Below are 15974 nucleotides of genomic sequence, written 5' to 3'. Positions count from 1 at the left end.
ATTTTCAATTTGACAAAGGTTCTCTCTCTGACGATGAAAAGTTTAAACTTGAAAACTGTTTGTTTGAAAACAAAGATGTATTTGTTACTGACGAAAATCCATCGTTAGGACTGACCAATCTTGTTGAACATCAAATTCATTTAAGGCCTGATGCAAGTCTAAACATCAGAGACCATATAAGTTAACACGAGAAAAACGGGAAGTTTTGCGTCATCAACTTGACGAATTATTGAAACAAGGAGTTATTACCCCAGTGTCTGAGAAAGAGGATATACCCATAACAAGCCCAGTTGTGTTAGTGGCTAAACGTAATAAGCCCAGTTCAGGTACAAAACACGGAACAAAGCAAGACTGTTTGTCAATGTACCGCTTTTGTATTGACTTCAGATATTTAAATACGCAGACGCAGGACTTTCGATATGCCATTCCAGATGTGCAGGAGTTAACGGAATCATTCGCAGATATGTCCGCAAATTACATATCTTCAATTGACCTAAGCTCGGGATTCTTTCAAATGAAACTTGCACCAGAATCAGCCAAGTATACAGCGTTTTACACTTGTTTTGGAACGTATAAATTTCAGAGGACCCCACAAGGTATGAAAACAAGTCCCCATAGTTTTCAGTTGTTAATGGACAAGGTGCTTAAAGGCCTTTCATTTAAGACTACAGTTTGTTACATGGACGATGTCGTCATAGTATCTCCAACATTCTCGCGTCATATAGATGATCTTAATGATGTATTTTCAAGGCTACGAGCTGCAGGATTGAAGTTATCACCTTACAAATGTAAATTTGCACAGAATAAATGCATATTTCTGGGTCATGAAATTTCACGGGAAGGAATTCGGCCACCGCCTGATCGGCTGAAAGCTATTAGAAATTATCCTACACCAAAAAGTGCGAAGAGTTACATCGGTTTCTCGGACTTATGGACTGGTTTAGAAAATTCATTCCTAATTTTAGTGCGAAATCGGCGTGTTTATACACATTACTCAAAAAAGATGTAAAATTTAAATGGTTACAGGAACACCAAAGTGCGTTTGAAGAGTTGAAAAATTCACTGCTAAATTCTGAAGCATTAGCTTTCCCAAGATTCGACTTACCATTTTATTTATCAGTTGACACTTCCAGTAAGGGCATCGGATACATGCTTTATCAAAAACATCCAACAAATGACAACACAGGTGAAACTATACGTGTCGTCAGATTTGGATCCAAGTCATTGAACAGTTATCAGCAATCATATGGACCTACCAAACTCGAACTTTTAGGAATGGTGACAAGTGTTTTAGATTGTGCATCTTACGTACGGGGTAGACATTTCTTTGTTGAATGTGACCATCAAAGCTTAAAACCACTTTTTCAGAAACAAATGAAAGGTGCAATATATGAAAGATGGCTTGCAATTTTACAAGAATTTGACTGTGAAATAATATACAAACAAGCAAGTGAAATGACAGTGCCAGATGCTTTATCCAGGTGCTTCCCAAACAAACATTCTGAACAACTGGAATTTAGTGCTGATGAAAATGATCCCTGTTTCCCTTACATACCAGAAAAACAAACATGCGTTAGGTTGCCAGATGGGAAAACATTGACTGACTTGTTATGCAATTCTAAACAGGACATTAACTCTCTGATTGTTAATCATGCCAAGGTTAAAAACTCATTAGAGACAATACGAGAAGAAGATGGCAATTACGATGCGGATAGTGAGGATTATGCCACAGATCATATTAAAAAATCGGGCTATTCAAAACCAAGACAGGAGAAACTTTGTAACACTGACAGTTTAACTGTCCATACTGATTCATCGTCAACAGTCACTGAGATTACAAGTGAATATGAAACTAGTGAATCACCTTCTTCTTCTGAACAGAATAACACGGATATTAGCTTTGAACTATTTCAAAAGTTTGACTTTAGTGTTGAGAAAGTGAAGGAATTACAGAAATGTGACCCTGAACTATCCTCTCTCATTAAATACTTAGGTAACAATGAATTACCGAAAGGACAGAAAAAAGCCCGTAGAATTCTTCTTGAGTCAACGGATTATTTGCTTATTGATGGATTATTAATGCATTCACGTCAGTCAAAATCAAACCGGGCAAAATTACTCGACAGTTATCAGTTAGTTGTTCTTGCTGTTATGATCAAAGAAGTTGTACAATTATACCATGACTCGCCAATGAGTGGACATTCGGGAATACATGACACTTTAGATAGATTGCGTGAAAAGTATTTTTTCAAACGTATGGGACCTATAGTTACGGATTATGTACGATCGTGTGATTACTGTCAAAAATACAAAGTTACCAAACAACCAACAAAGGCACGGGTTACAGCCTACCCCACACCAACTGAGCCGTTTCAAGTTTGGGAAGTAGATCTATATGGGCATTTACCAATAACACGCCAAGGATATTCATATGTTTTGACAGCTGTAGACATGTTTAGTAAATACTTAGTGACCATCCCTATTGCAAATAAAGATACACTTTCCGTTTCTTCTGCTCTTGTTCAAATATTCACCAAATATGGAGTATGTGATACATTAATTTCTGATTTAGGAACAGAGTTCACTTCTAAATGTCTGCAGGAAATTTGCAAAAATTTGCATATTGCACAGGAATTCACACCAAGTTTCAGTCACCATTGTCTTGGAGCATGTGAACGCACACACAGAACTATCGCAGAACGTCTCACACCATACCTACAACACAAGGGAAATAGTTGGAATGAAGTGCTCAGTTCGGTTACATTTTCTATTAACCAGTCGGTTCATTCAGGTATGGGATATTCACCGCATGAAATAGTATTCGGACAAAGACCAAAATTCCCTCAGTGCACCAATACCATCGGATTTTAATACGGTACCATCTGATATGCAGGCATACGTTCGTAAACAGATTGACAAACTGAATATAATTCGGACTGAAGTGAAACATAATATTACATCATATCAACAGAAAATGACAGAAAGAGAAAATCTAACAGAAAATGTCCTTCACCTTTCACCAGGAGATTATGTTTATCTTTTAACGGAAACAAAAGGAACAGGACAAAAGCTTCAGAACAGATATTCAGGACCTTTTGTTGTTGTTAATCTTCCCAGTTCACACCTTGTCAATCTGAAAAATCTTGAAAATGGTCAGTTATTAAAAAATGCTGTTCACATTAATAGACTGAAAATGGCCTATGTCAGAAAGCCGAACCCATCGTCATATTTCATGCCTAGTGTTGAATGCTGTGAGGCCAGTAAACAGAATGAACAAATAATTGAACAAAATAAACAACTAACAGACCATAAAGAGGAAGAAATCACGCCCCCTATCCGAAAATCATGCCGTCAGAGGAAAGAGCCAGATAGGCTGGGCTTGACTGTGAATTTGAGTGATGTGATGAGTAGTGATGATGTAATGGATAATGGATATCACAAAATCAAAAAAGTTCTGGGACAGAAGTATGTAAATAATGAAAGACAGTATCTTGTTCAGTTTAGAGGGGAACCAACTGAAAATGCTGTTTGGGTTCCTTTGACAGCCATGAGCAAATTAGCATTAAAACAGGTCAGAGAGAAACCACCCCCTGTCATTGTTGACATTGAATAATTAATGTACATAGGTTTGTGATGGCATTTTGTGTAGTGCGAAGGCTTCTAAGTTCAAAAGGGTATTTTACTAGAAAATGTCTGTTTACAAATGGGTAAACAGACTCCTTCTAATCATGTTCCTTTCAATGGGCATTGAATAATTACATTTTGATACCAAGTCGGGGTATTCTAAAACTTGTTATGTTCAGTTACACTAGGATCCTGATAGATTTTTCATTTAGTGTGATTATTACAAGAATTTATGGCAGGCTCTGCATAGAATTTTCATTTAGTGTGATAATAACAAGCATTTATGGCAGGCTCTGCTTATATTGTGATGTATTATAACCTGGAAATCTAGTTTGTACCGTCAAATGTACATTGATCATGTAATAAGCATTAATTTTGCACTATGGTATTATAGAGCACCTCAGGTTTCTGTAAATGGTTTGTGTAGTTTCAGCTACATATTAAATTTACATCATATACAAGTTGATTTGGTGAGATTTTTTGTATGTTCGTTGCTTGTACATTTATTTTTTCATTATTTTGCATATATAAATAAGCTAAAAAAAAAAAATGTAATGTTGATTTGTTAATAATTAATTGTTTTCTTTTCGAGGGCGGATGTTATATATGTGATATTCACATCTATATTTTTTACATGTACATTTTGTATATTTTCTAGAATTTTGGGTGGTCTCAAACTTCAAAGAGTTAAGGAAGGCCAAAGTGATTGACATTTGTCATTAGAACCTTGTTACCAAATCTCTCCATTCAGTTTATAATTAGTTCTTCAAAGTCTCTTATTTTCCATGTTGATTGACATGTATCATTAACACATTACTGTAAAATCTTTTGATTCAATATGTTTGTTTCTTTGATATGTCATTGAATGCTGCCTTTGTAATTGCTTAATCAATTATATTTCTGTACCTCTGTATTTCTGTATCAGTTTGCTAGAATCTTTAGACCTGACAACATCTTAAATTTTATTCTGGATATATTATTTTAATAAACATAAAAAAAAACATAAACTGACTTTTCGCTATTCCCCAACAACAAAACAACGTATCTATTACATGAGGCAATCGTGATAAAGTGCTTTACCCAAGGTCACACCGCAATCATGAATGGGAGTTGCCAGGAATCGAACCTGGGGCCTTCACCTCTGTAGGACAGCATAATAGCCCTATCAACCAATGCGTCCGCACGAGTTCCTCATTAGTTGATGTTTAATTATGTAGTATGTAAGTTGTTGGCTCAGCTCAATCCAGGGGTCATGGGTTTGAGCCCCAGTGGGGTCAGGACTTCTCATATGACACTAGTACTGGTTATTCCAAGAAGCAGACTCGATAGTGGTTCCAGTAAGCTTAAACTCTGTACATTTAAAGCAAAATACTCTTTTTTCATTACCAACATCTACTCTCACCAATATTTCACATCTTGTGATGGAACCCTCTTCACAAAAATATAGTGAAAAAGTACAAAATTTTAATGTAGAACACTACAATTTCGAAACCCCATTAGTTTTCTAAAGTCCTAATGTTTTTCTAAGATCTTTATCCTTTCAGCTGTGAAGACAGAGTATGTTTTTTTTGTTTAACAGATCAACTTTCTCAGACATTTGATGAATGTCTATACACCCAAAAATGTCCCCTTTGCAACTTTTTAGTTGTTAAGTGTCAGATTTCTTTTATTGTTTTAAAAATAAAATTAGATTATACTTTATTTGTGCCGTGCCTTGAGAAAACCAACATAGCTGGTTTGCGACCAGCATGGATCCAGACCAGCCTGCGCATCTGCACAGTCTGGTCAGGATCCATGCTGTTCGCTAACAGTTTCTCTAATTCCAATAGGCTTTAAAAGCGGACAGCATGGTTCTTGATCAGACTGCGTGGAAGCGCAGGCTGGTCTGGATCCATGCTGGTCACAAACCCACTATGTTGGTTTTCTCGTGGCACGGCTCTTTTTCCTTGAAAGGGAGTTACAGTTGATAAAAAGCAGCTTTTTAACTTGACATATTAAGGACTTTTCAACATTCACAAAGCCAAAAGTGATGTCCCCTGTGCACCCTTTTTTGACATTCATTTAATATACCATTATATAAGAAACTCTGGACAATTTAGAATTCATTGTTTGCATTTTTTCAGAAGTAACCAGTTTTCAAGTTAAAAAGTGGAAACATCATTTTTTTTGTTTCACAAGTGCTTAAGTTTACCCACATTATGTAAATGTTCACAAGTGAATACTGTGTAGTTGAAAAAAAGTTTACTTACTATGAACATATTCTATGAATATATATTTTGCTGCAGTTTGTCCGGTGTGCATCTTCTTAGTTACATAATAAAGTATGTATGAATTTTACTGTCACATTTTACCATGCATGGCATTTTGTCATTTTCTACTCTCAGTAGGCAATGCATGTAGAATAAATGATTTCAATGTGTTGGTTATGTTTAAAGTCACTTATTTTTCATTTAAAGGAACACATGCTGTTGAATAAGCATTGTGTTTCTTGTGAAAAAAAAATTATGAACAGTAAACTAATAACGAATGAATATTATATTGATTTTCAGTATGTGTCCCCTGTGCATCTGCAATATAACTCAATTTTGAGTTGAAAATTTTAGAAATTAAGATTACTGGACATTCTTGAAATTATGCATGTTTTAAACATTCAAAATTTGAGGAAAAATAGGTTTTATAATAATATGTTAATTTATTTTCATTAAGCAACAAATTTTCTAGGCAAAGTTTTATTTTCATGTCAGATTTGTGCAGAAAGGCTGATTTTAAAAACCAATCTCCACAAACATTTGATTGAATAAGTTTCAAACCATACACATTACACCTATTGCTTATCATATATGTTGAAAATATAACTGCTGATATATTTCCTTATCATAAAACACTGCAACATTTATCACCCATCATACTGCAATTGAAATTCACTGAACTTTCACTTTTTTCTGATAGGTTTTTCCAAAGAAGTATAAATATTTATATAGCTCTTTGGTTTTTCTCAACACTTTCCCAAAGTTATTTCCTTGAAATCTGAAGTATTTGGCTATCATATAAAATAGGTGACCACCATAAGAAATAGGTTTACAACTCTATGTCCCACTTTTTCTTCATTATTTTGAAAACCACCCAAATATAGAACAATCTTAACGTCCAGTTATTTTGACTAAGTTGGAATAGGTAAAGGTAAAGGTAATCTTTATTTACCTTTGCTTTGTGAAAAAGTTAACATAAGCTCGGTAGAGCTTTTTAGCAACCCTTTTTCAAGAACAGTTAAATACACAGAGCTAACTTAATTCTGTTTCACTGTTACAGTAAATAATAATTAAAGACACTGATTTTTGTGTGCCTGGTATGTGGCCTATGGGGATGATAATGTCTGGTATTGGAGGTAAGGGCCAATACACAAGTCTGGACCATTGATAGACTTGCTTCTGTTTATCATAATAAGCTACTGTATAGCTACTGTGCAGTACTTAAATAAATTGCAGGTGATATTTCTCACCTTTATAGCAAATCAGTTCTCACCTTTATAACCAGTTTAGAAAGCTTAATTGAATTAGGGCTAAATACACAAAGTGATAAGATACAACAGTGTTTTTATCATATTTTTGATTTACATCTCATCATTGCTGTTTTTTTTTATCAAAAATGTAAAAAAATGCATTCAGGCACTTAGATTTTAGAAATAATAAATTATGTGTATTTTGAACAATGATATATCTTTATTGCTGGATTTTATTTTACATAAAAGAAACGTTATTTAGACAACACTAGGGGAATTATACATTTTTAGCTCACCTGAGCACGAAGTACTCAAAGGTGAGCTTTAGTGATCACCCTGTGTCCGGCGTCCGTCGTCGTCCGTCCGTCCGTCTGTCGTCAACAATTTGACTGTTAACACTCTAGAGGTCACATTTTTGGCCCAATCTTAATGAAACTTGGTCAGAATGTTACCCTCCATAAAATCTTGGACCAGTTTGATATTGGGTCATCTGGGTTCAAAAACTAGGTTACCAGGTCAAATCAAAGGAAAAGCTTGTTAACACTCTAGAGGTCACAATTTTGACCCAATCTTAATGAAACTTGGCCAGAATGTTACCCTCCATAAAGTCTTGGACGAGTTCGATATTCGGTCATCTGGGGTCAAAAACTAGGTCACCAGGTCAAATCAAAGGAAAAGCTTGTTAACACTCTAGAGGTCACATTTTTGGCCCAATCTTAATGAAACTTGGTCAGAATGTTACCCTCTATAAAATCTTGGATGAGTTCAATATTGGGTCATCTGGGGTCAAAAACTAGGTCACCAGGTCAAATCAAAGGAAAAGCTTGTTAACACTGTAGAGGCCGCATTTATGACTGTATCTTCAGGAAACTTGGTCAGAATGTTAATATTGATGATCTTAAGGTTCAGTTTGAATCTGGGTCATGTAGGATTAAAAACTAGGTCACCTGGTCAAATCAAAGGAAAAGCTAGTTAACACTGTAGAGGCCACATTTATGACCATATCTTAAAGAAACTTGGTCAGAATGTTTAGCTTGATGCTCTTTAGGTCAAGTTTAAACCTGGGTCAGCTTCGGTCAAAAACTAGGTCACTAGGTTAAATCAAAGGAAAAGCTTGTTATCACTGTAGAGGCCACATTTATGACTATATCTTCATGAAACTTAGTCAGAGTATTAAACTTGATGATCTTTAGGTCAAGTTTGAATCTGGGTCATGTTGGGTCAAGAATTAGGTCATGGGGGCAAATCAAAGGAAAAGCTTGTTAACACTCTAGAGGCCACATTTATGACTGTAACTTCATGAAACTTAGAATGTTAAACTTGATGATCTTTAGGTCAAGTTCAAATCTGGGTCATGTTGGGTCAAAAACTAGGTCACGGGGTCAAATCAAAAGAAAAGCTAGTTAACACTGTAGAGGCCACATTTATGAACATATCTTGATGAAACTTGGTCAGAATGTTAATCTTGATGATCTTTAGGTCAATAGGTCAGGTGAGCGATACAGGGCCTTCATGGCCCTCTTGTTAATATATAAAATCCTTCTGTCCATATCCCTTTTTATCTATTAAAAATGCAACTGAACGCTTCTTTAATTTTTAATAAAATTCAGCAATTATCATTTTTTTCTGGTTTTATTTGCTTACTTTTGATTAAAAGATCATAATCATTGAATAAACAAACTTGTAATGTCTCTTAAATAATTATTTTATTGTTAAGGAGTGTCAGAGAATGCTTTCCTATAAGAGTTATAATTTAACTGGCCAGGACATTACTCAACATGACTGAGCAATCAATATAAGTATATTATCAGTTAAAATAATTTTGTGTACATTCTGAAAAGAAAAAAGAAAAAAAAACACCAATGCAAAACACAGGAAATAACCAAATTATCTGTAGGCAATAAAATTTATGATTCTCTGACAATAATTAGGCTACATGTCAAGTCTACAGGGGTTTTATGGACCCTAATCAGACTGGACCAGACAGGATCTTGTATATTGGGGATTAAAAAGTCTGGTATTTGAGGGGTGGGTGGGGGGAGGGGTCACTTATATAGGAGATTTTCTTTGTCTTTAAATAACAATTCATTAAACCCAGAGAAAAAATCTCATTACAGCCAGTTTTGTACATAATATAATGTAAACATATATATATTGAAAAATCTGTAAATTACGCCTCTAGTGCGACTCAAACCCACATTGATGAGGAGCAAGTGATTTGAAGCCAGAGACCTTAACCATTTGGTCACACTCACAGTGCCCCCTCACACGAAAATGAAGGTGAAAGATTGAACTATACCATGCTACTATCTTAACAACAATTTGTGCATCATTATTCTTTTAAGATAACAAAATATGTAAAATTAACTTTAAGTCTATGGTTATCTTCAAACAGGTTAAAATCTCTTAAACACTAATAAAACTTTTTTATGCAGTTTAAGTCTCCTTACTTTTAGACTTCTGATAGCAAGTGTAATTATACTTAATTCTGTAACTGAAATGTTATTGAATTGTGATTGGAAATTGGAAAATATGATGAACATGATGAATTTCTTTCTATTTTGTCTCGTGGAACCCTCATTTTATTATTCTGCACATGTGCATGTCTAAGTAACTATACTAAATTAAAAAATAGATTTATAAAATAAACACATTTTAGAAAGATATGCAAAACTCCTTGCAAAACTATTTGGTGGTATATTGAAATTAAAAAGCAGAATGGTCTGTGTTAATAGGCAAATTCCCTCTCTTCTTACTTATTAAAATTCCCTGTCTTCTTTCTTATTCTACATATATGTCAAATTTCACTGGTACTTTTTTTTCAAATATTATTAAAAATGTTCTTACATTAAATGCATTTTAAGCTCATCTGAGCATGAACACATGGGTGCCAGAGGGCATGGTCACTTTTCCTGATATGTATATATATATAAAACTGCTGTTCCAGTTTTGAAATAATTTCACACAAATGGGCCTTTTGTGACCTTCTTTAAAAACTGTACAAATTATTTTTTTGTTATAAACATGGGTGTCACTTTTTCCATATTTGTAATATTGGAAACTTTAAAAATGTTCTGGTCAGAAACAGCAGGGCCAATTTTAAGACAAATTTACATTAACTGTCTACCATTATTGTTCAGCTTACTCCTTTTCATTCAGAAATCATGGGGGTGTCATAACCTAATATTCACCAGTCCTGAGTATTACATTTTCTACATTAACATTTTTTTCAGAAGGGCTTTCATGTTATTACTGATACATTTTTATTAAATGAAGCATGTGTTCCAGATCATTTTACCTTGGAGTTTTAATGTATATATAGTTACTACAAAATTAATGCTAACTAAAAAAAATATTTCATCATTATACATTATGTTATCTACGGTGAAACTTTATATAAGTAAGAAAATGACCATTGATACTTTCCCATTTATTGATATTGAGTTAAATTAATATTAACTAGAAAATAGTATATTCCAAGTGGTGACTTTTTTTTTCATAAAATAAAATTGTTGTCTGAATTTCAGATATTTTCTCATAGCTGATCCCTCCACTGTAACAAACCTATATTATCAACACATATAAATGCATATTTCAGATTGGTACTTGAAAGTCAATGGTTGATCAAGATGACCATCTTTTATTTAATGGAGAAAGAAACCAATATTTGCAGCTGGACAGGCTGTCACCACAGTTCAATGATTCAGGTAAGGATGAACATTCTTACAGATCTATATATGAACATGGTGAATGGTTCTTTATAAAAGTATTTGTAATTTATACTAGATAAGTTACAAATCTCATAGACTAGCCACTAGACTGATAATTAAGAATTTGTCCAAAAAATTCAACCTTTGTCATTTTTCTTACTTTGATGTAATAGTGTCAGATGCCAGTCTAATTTAGTGATTTCATAAACTAGCCACTAGACTGATAAAAGAATTTGTCCAAAAAATTCAACCTTTGTCATTTTTCTTACTTTGATGTAATAGTGTCAGATGCCAGTCTAACTTAGTGATTTCATAGACTAGCCACTAGACTGATAATTAAGAATTTTTCCAAAAAATTCAACTTTTGTCATTTTTCTTACTTTGATGTAATAGTGTCAGATGCCAGTCTAATTTAGTGATTTCATAGACTAGCCACTAGACTGATAATTAAGAATTTGTCCAAAAAATTCAACCTTTGTCATTTTTCTTACTTTGATGTAATAGTGTCAGATGCCAGTCTAATTTAGTGATTTCATAGACTAGCCACTAGACTGATAATTAAGAATTTGTCCAAAAAATTCAACTTTTGTCATTTTTCTTACTTTGATGTAATAGTGTCAGATGCCAGTCTAATTTAGTGATTTCATAGACTAGCCACTAGACTGATAATTAAGAATGTGTCCAAAAAATTCAACTTGTGTCATTTTTCTTACTTTGATGTTATAGTGTCAGATGCCAGTCTAATTTAGTGATTTCATAGACTAGCCACTAGACTGATAATTAAGAATTTGTCCAAAAAATTCAACTTTTGTCATTTTTCTTACTTTGGTGTAATAGTGTCAGATGCCAGTCTAATTTAGTGATTTCATAGACTAGCCACTAGACTGATAATTAAAAATTTGTCCAAAAAATTCAACCTTTGTCATTTTTCTTACTTTGATGTAACAGTGTCAGATGCCAGTCTAATTTAGTGATTTCATAGACTAGCCACTAGACTGATAATTAAGAATTTGTCCAAAAATTCAACCTTTGTCATTTTTCTTACTTTGATGTAATAGTGTCAGATGCCAGTCTAATTTAGTGATTTTGTTTTGGAGACATTACTTTAATGTAATCACAGGATGTAAACTAGCTATATTCACAATTTTAAAATTTTTTTTTTTTAAATATATCATAATCTAGGAGCTAGTCTACAGATATCAGTGTGTTTACTGGCAACATGCCATTAGTGCATTATATAGACATGATAATTTGTAGTGTCAGTTATAATTACAGATACCGGTATGTTAAGGACGTATGCTAGAATTTGGTGCGAAAATTTTCCCAATAACAGAATTTCTTCAAACTTCGGATATTGAAGGACAATCATCTAAGAAACAAAAAAATGCAATAAAAATCATAGGTCACCGCTATCGAAAAAGAGTTATCTGCCCTTGAAAACGGCATTTCCACCAAAAATGATGTTTTCAAGGGCAGATAACTCTTTTTCAATACCGGTGACCTATGATTTTTATTGCATATTTTTGTTTCTTAGATGATTGTCCTTCAATATCCAAAGTTTAAAGAAATTCTGTTATTGGGAAAATTTTCGCCCATCTCATATACAGGGAATTCTAGCATACGCCTTTAAAAGGAAAAGTATGACAATAGGATTTGGAGAGAGAAAAAACTTTGCCCATATTCATCAAAATTCTTAGACTTTAAAATCATTCTAATGTTAAGATTTAGAGAGTAAAATACTTAAAGTTTGTAAAGCAGTTAAAGTGTTTTCATTATATTATGTATGTATGGTGACAATTGACATAAAATATTTTTGATACTGCAAAATGTCTCTTGTAAGGAAATCTGGAGATCTTTTATGAATATCGAAACCTTTGTCTTTGAACTTGGAATACTTACCAAAATGTAAGTACAGTGTATGTAGAAACTGAGTCCTTTATTTGCTTTTATCACATGTTATTGTTTTTTTTTACCTCTGTGATTTATATCATCTTTGCACTATAGATTTTTTCTTAAAAGTAATCTAAGAAATTAATATACTTCCAGTTAAGACAATGAAATTGAAGAACTCAACACTTGCACCAGTGGAAGTACTTCTTATTGGATAGAGAACTTTTCAAGGTCAGTGATATTTGTAATGTTTTATATCAATATTTTGTTTTGCCTTTTTTAACTCATCTTAATGGAGCTGTGAGCTGCATAGGTGGATTATCCATCATACACAATGTTTAGCTCGACTACTCAACCTGGCGTCAGCATTGGTTCAAGTTTATTTCTTAAGTTAAATATCTTTTAGCTTTCTAAGATACTGTATGCACATGTTTGACAAGGGACACTGTCAGCAATATTTTCAGAGGGATGTTCCGTTTTTTATGCCCCCGGCATCTACTGATGCGGGAGGCATATAGTGATCGTCCTGTCCGTCCGTCCGTTCGTACGAGGTAAACCAAATGGGACATAGGAAAATATTAAAAAAATCTTCTTCTCAAAAACCAGAAGCCCTAGAGCTTAGATATTTGACATGTAGTATTGCCTAGTGGACCTCTACTAAAGTTGTTCAAATTATGACCCGGGGGTCAAAATTGACCCTGCCCTAGGGGTCACTTGATTTTACATAGGAAAATCTTCAAAAAATTTCTAAAAATAAACCAGAAGGCCTAGAGCCTATATATTTCACTTGTAGCATTGCCTAGTGAACCTCTACAAAATTTGTTCAAATCATGTCCCCTGGGGTCAAAATTGACTCCGCCCCAGGGGTGACTTGATTTTACATAGGAAAATCTTCAAAAAATTTCTAAAAATAAACCAGAAGGCCTAGAGCCTAGATATTTCACTTGTAGCATTGCCTAGTGGACCTCTACAAAATTTGTTCAAATCATGTCCCCCGGGGTCAAAATTGACCCCGCCCTAGGGGTCACTTGATTTTACATAGGAAAATCTTCAAAAAATTTATATAAAATAAACCAGAAGGCCTAGATCTTAGACATTTGACATGTAGCATTGCCTAGTAGACTTTTACAAAATTTATTCAAATCATGACCCCGCCCCATGGGGTTACTTGATTGTACATAGAAAAATCTTCAAAATTTTCTAAAAATAAACCAGAAGGCCTAGAGCTTAGATATTTGCATTTAGCATTGCCTAGTGGACGTCTACGAAAAGTTTTCAAATCTTGTTTTTTAAAGTTACTTTAAGAAAATTTCAACTATATTTTCTCATAATTCTTTTGATTGCTTTTTATTATGATCTTTTGACCTTGAAGACTTGTCCTTAAGTGCAATGATAACAGGTGAGCGATATAGGGCCATCATGGCCCTCTTTTTGTTTTTCTTGTTTTTTTTTTTTGCTACATTAAAATGTCGAATGTCAGTGTGACCTTCATATAAAGTAGCATATTATGAAGCAAAAAGCAGACTTGTTAAAAAGAATGATTTAAAAGGAAAATGTTTTGGATAAAACCAAATTTAGCTATTTCAGTATGCAATATATTTGTCATTTGATACTGCAATTAAGTAACCTCATTATAAAATATTTTTCTATCTATTTTAGGTCAGACATCAGCTTTTGAAGTTGCTTTCTTGGCACATCATGCTGTCCAGTGGAGTTCATACCATATGCCAGGCCTTTATACATGGTCAAAGAAGATGAATTTGTTATTCAATTTGTGAAATTTGATTTAGCGAGGACTTTCATATATGATGATTATATTCAGCAGATTATCTTCAAGTGTGCACTTTATAGAATCACAGTTTCTAGGAGGTTTTCAGTTTAAAGTTAGATTAATTGAAAAATAAGGGGAGCTATCATACTCACCATGGTATCAACATTGGCATTACACCAGGTTTAAGTTTTTCTTACCAGTCCATAATTTAAAAGGACCTTTTGACAGTATTGAAACTTACAACAGTAATGTATCATCATTATACCAAGTTTTAGGCAAGAGTACATAACTCCATCAAGGATTTGACTGAACTATGGCCCTTTGAAACTTTTGTCACTTGTTTATAATAATAGTCTCTCTATATAGGCAAGAGTTCATAACACTGTAGAGTATTTTGGATGAATTATGTCCCTTTTGGACTTTGAAATTGGTTCAGTTTTTGTACAAGTCCACATTTTGACAAAACATTTTGACATATTGCTTTCAACACTAAGTCTTACCATTACAATAAAATAACTTAAAATAGTTGTTCAACATCATCAATCATCACCCACATCATATTACACAAGATGCATAACTCTTGCACTAAAATTTAATGAATTGTGCCCGTTTTGCTTAAAATGTACTTTGTATAGTGTTTTGATACACTTTATCTTTATCTCTCATATTACTTAATATTTTTAAAACAGACTTAGTTATTATGCAATATCTTCATCCGCCGTTGGAGTCATTAAACACAACAGTGACAGCTCCAGTGTTCTCAGATGTGCCCAGGCTCACTATCCAGCACCGAAATAGTCGAGCATGCTAACTGAGACAATCAGGTAGATAACTATGGACAGATTTTATGTCAATTCACCTCCCTTTATTTCAAATTGAAATGGGTACATCAGCGTAACTAATGAAGATACTGTTATGCCATCAGATTGACTTGGACAGTCAGTGAAGATACATATTGACTGAATTTATGACAAAGTACCTCCCTTTATTTTTTATGTAAATGAATATATTTAGCAGCTTCTAATGAAATTGGTTTGAAAGGTTTTTATGTCTTCCATGGTAAGATATAGTCATGTTAGATAACTCTTGATTGAATGTTTATAGATATGAATACTTCTCTTATATATTATTGTGAAACTTGTACTGTGTATCTTCTATACGCATGTACCAATACATGATTACCTTCCCTGATTTTTATGATATGGATTTATCTCAGTAAGCATATATATAGGACTCATTTGAAATTTCATTATTGTCATTAGTTGGACAGAAACAATTATTGTAGATTATATTGACTGATTTTATGTCAAGTTACATTCCTTCGTTTCTTGTTAAAATAGGTGTATCTCAGTAACCAATGAAGATACTGATTTGAAGTGTCATTTATGCCATGAGATGGACTCGGACAATCAGGGTAGATAACTTTTGACTGAATTTATGACAAATAACCTCCCTTTATTTTATGTAAATGAATATATAT

The 15974-nt window shown here is 33.6% G+C and overlaps 1 long non-coding RNA gene across 1 annotated transcript; it reads left to right on the top strand.

The window, feature by feature from the left end:
- The first annotated feature begins 10661 nt into the window (after positions 1 to 10661).
- On the top strand, positions 10662 to 14538 carry LOC128554214 (uncharacterized). The gene is made up of 3 exons (XR_008369550.1): positions 10662 to 10830; positions 12880 to 12954; positions 14383 to 14538. It is a non-coding gene; the product is annotated as an uncharacterized LOC128554214 (long non-coding RNA).
- Positions 14539 to 15974: the final 1436 nt, after the last annotated feature.

The sequence above is a fragment of the Mercenaria mercenaria genome, unplaced genomic scaffold (genome assembly GCF_021730395.1).
Source record: "Mercenaria mercenaria strain notata unplaced genomic scaffold, MADL_Memer_1 contig_4837, whole genome shotgun sequence".
Classification (NCBI taxonomy): domain Eukaryota; kingdom Metazoa; phylum Mollusca; class Bivalvia; order Venerida; family Veneridae; genus Mercenaria; species Mercenaria mercenaria.
This window is presented reverse-complemented; position numbering and strand designations above follow the sequence as displayed.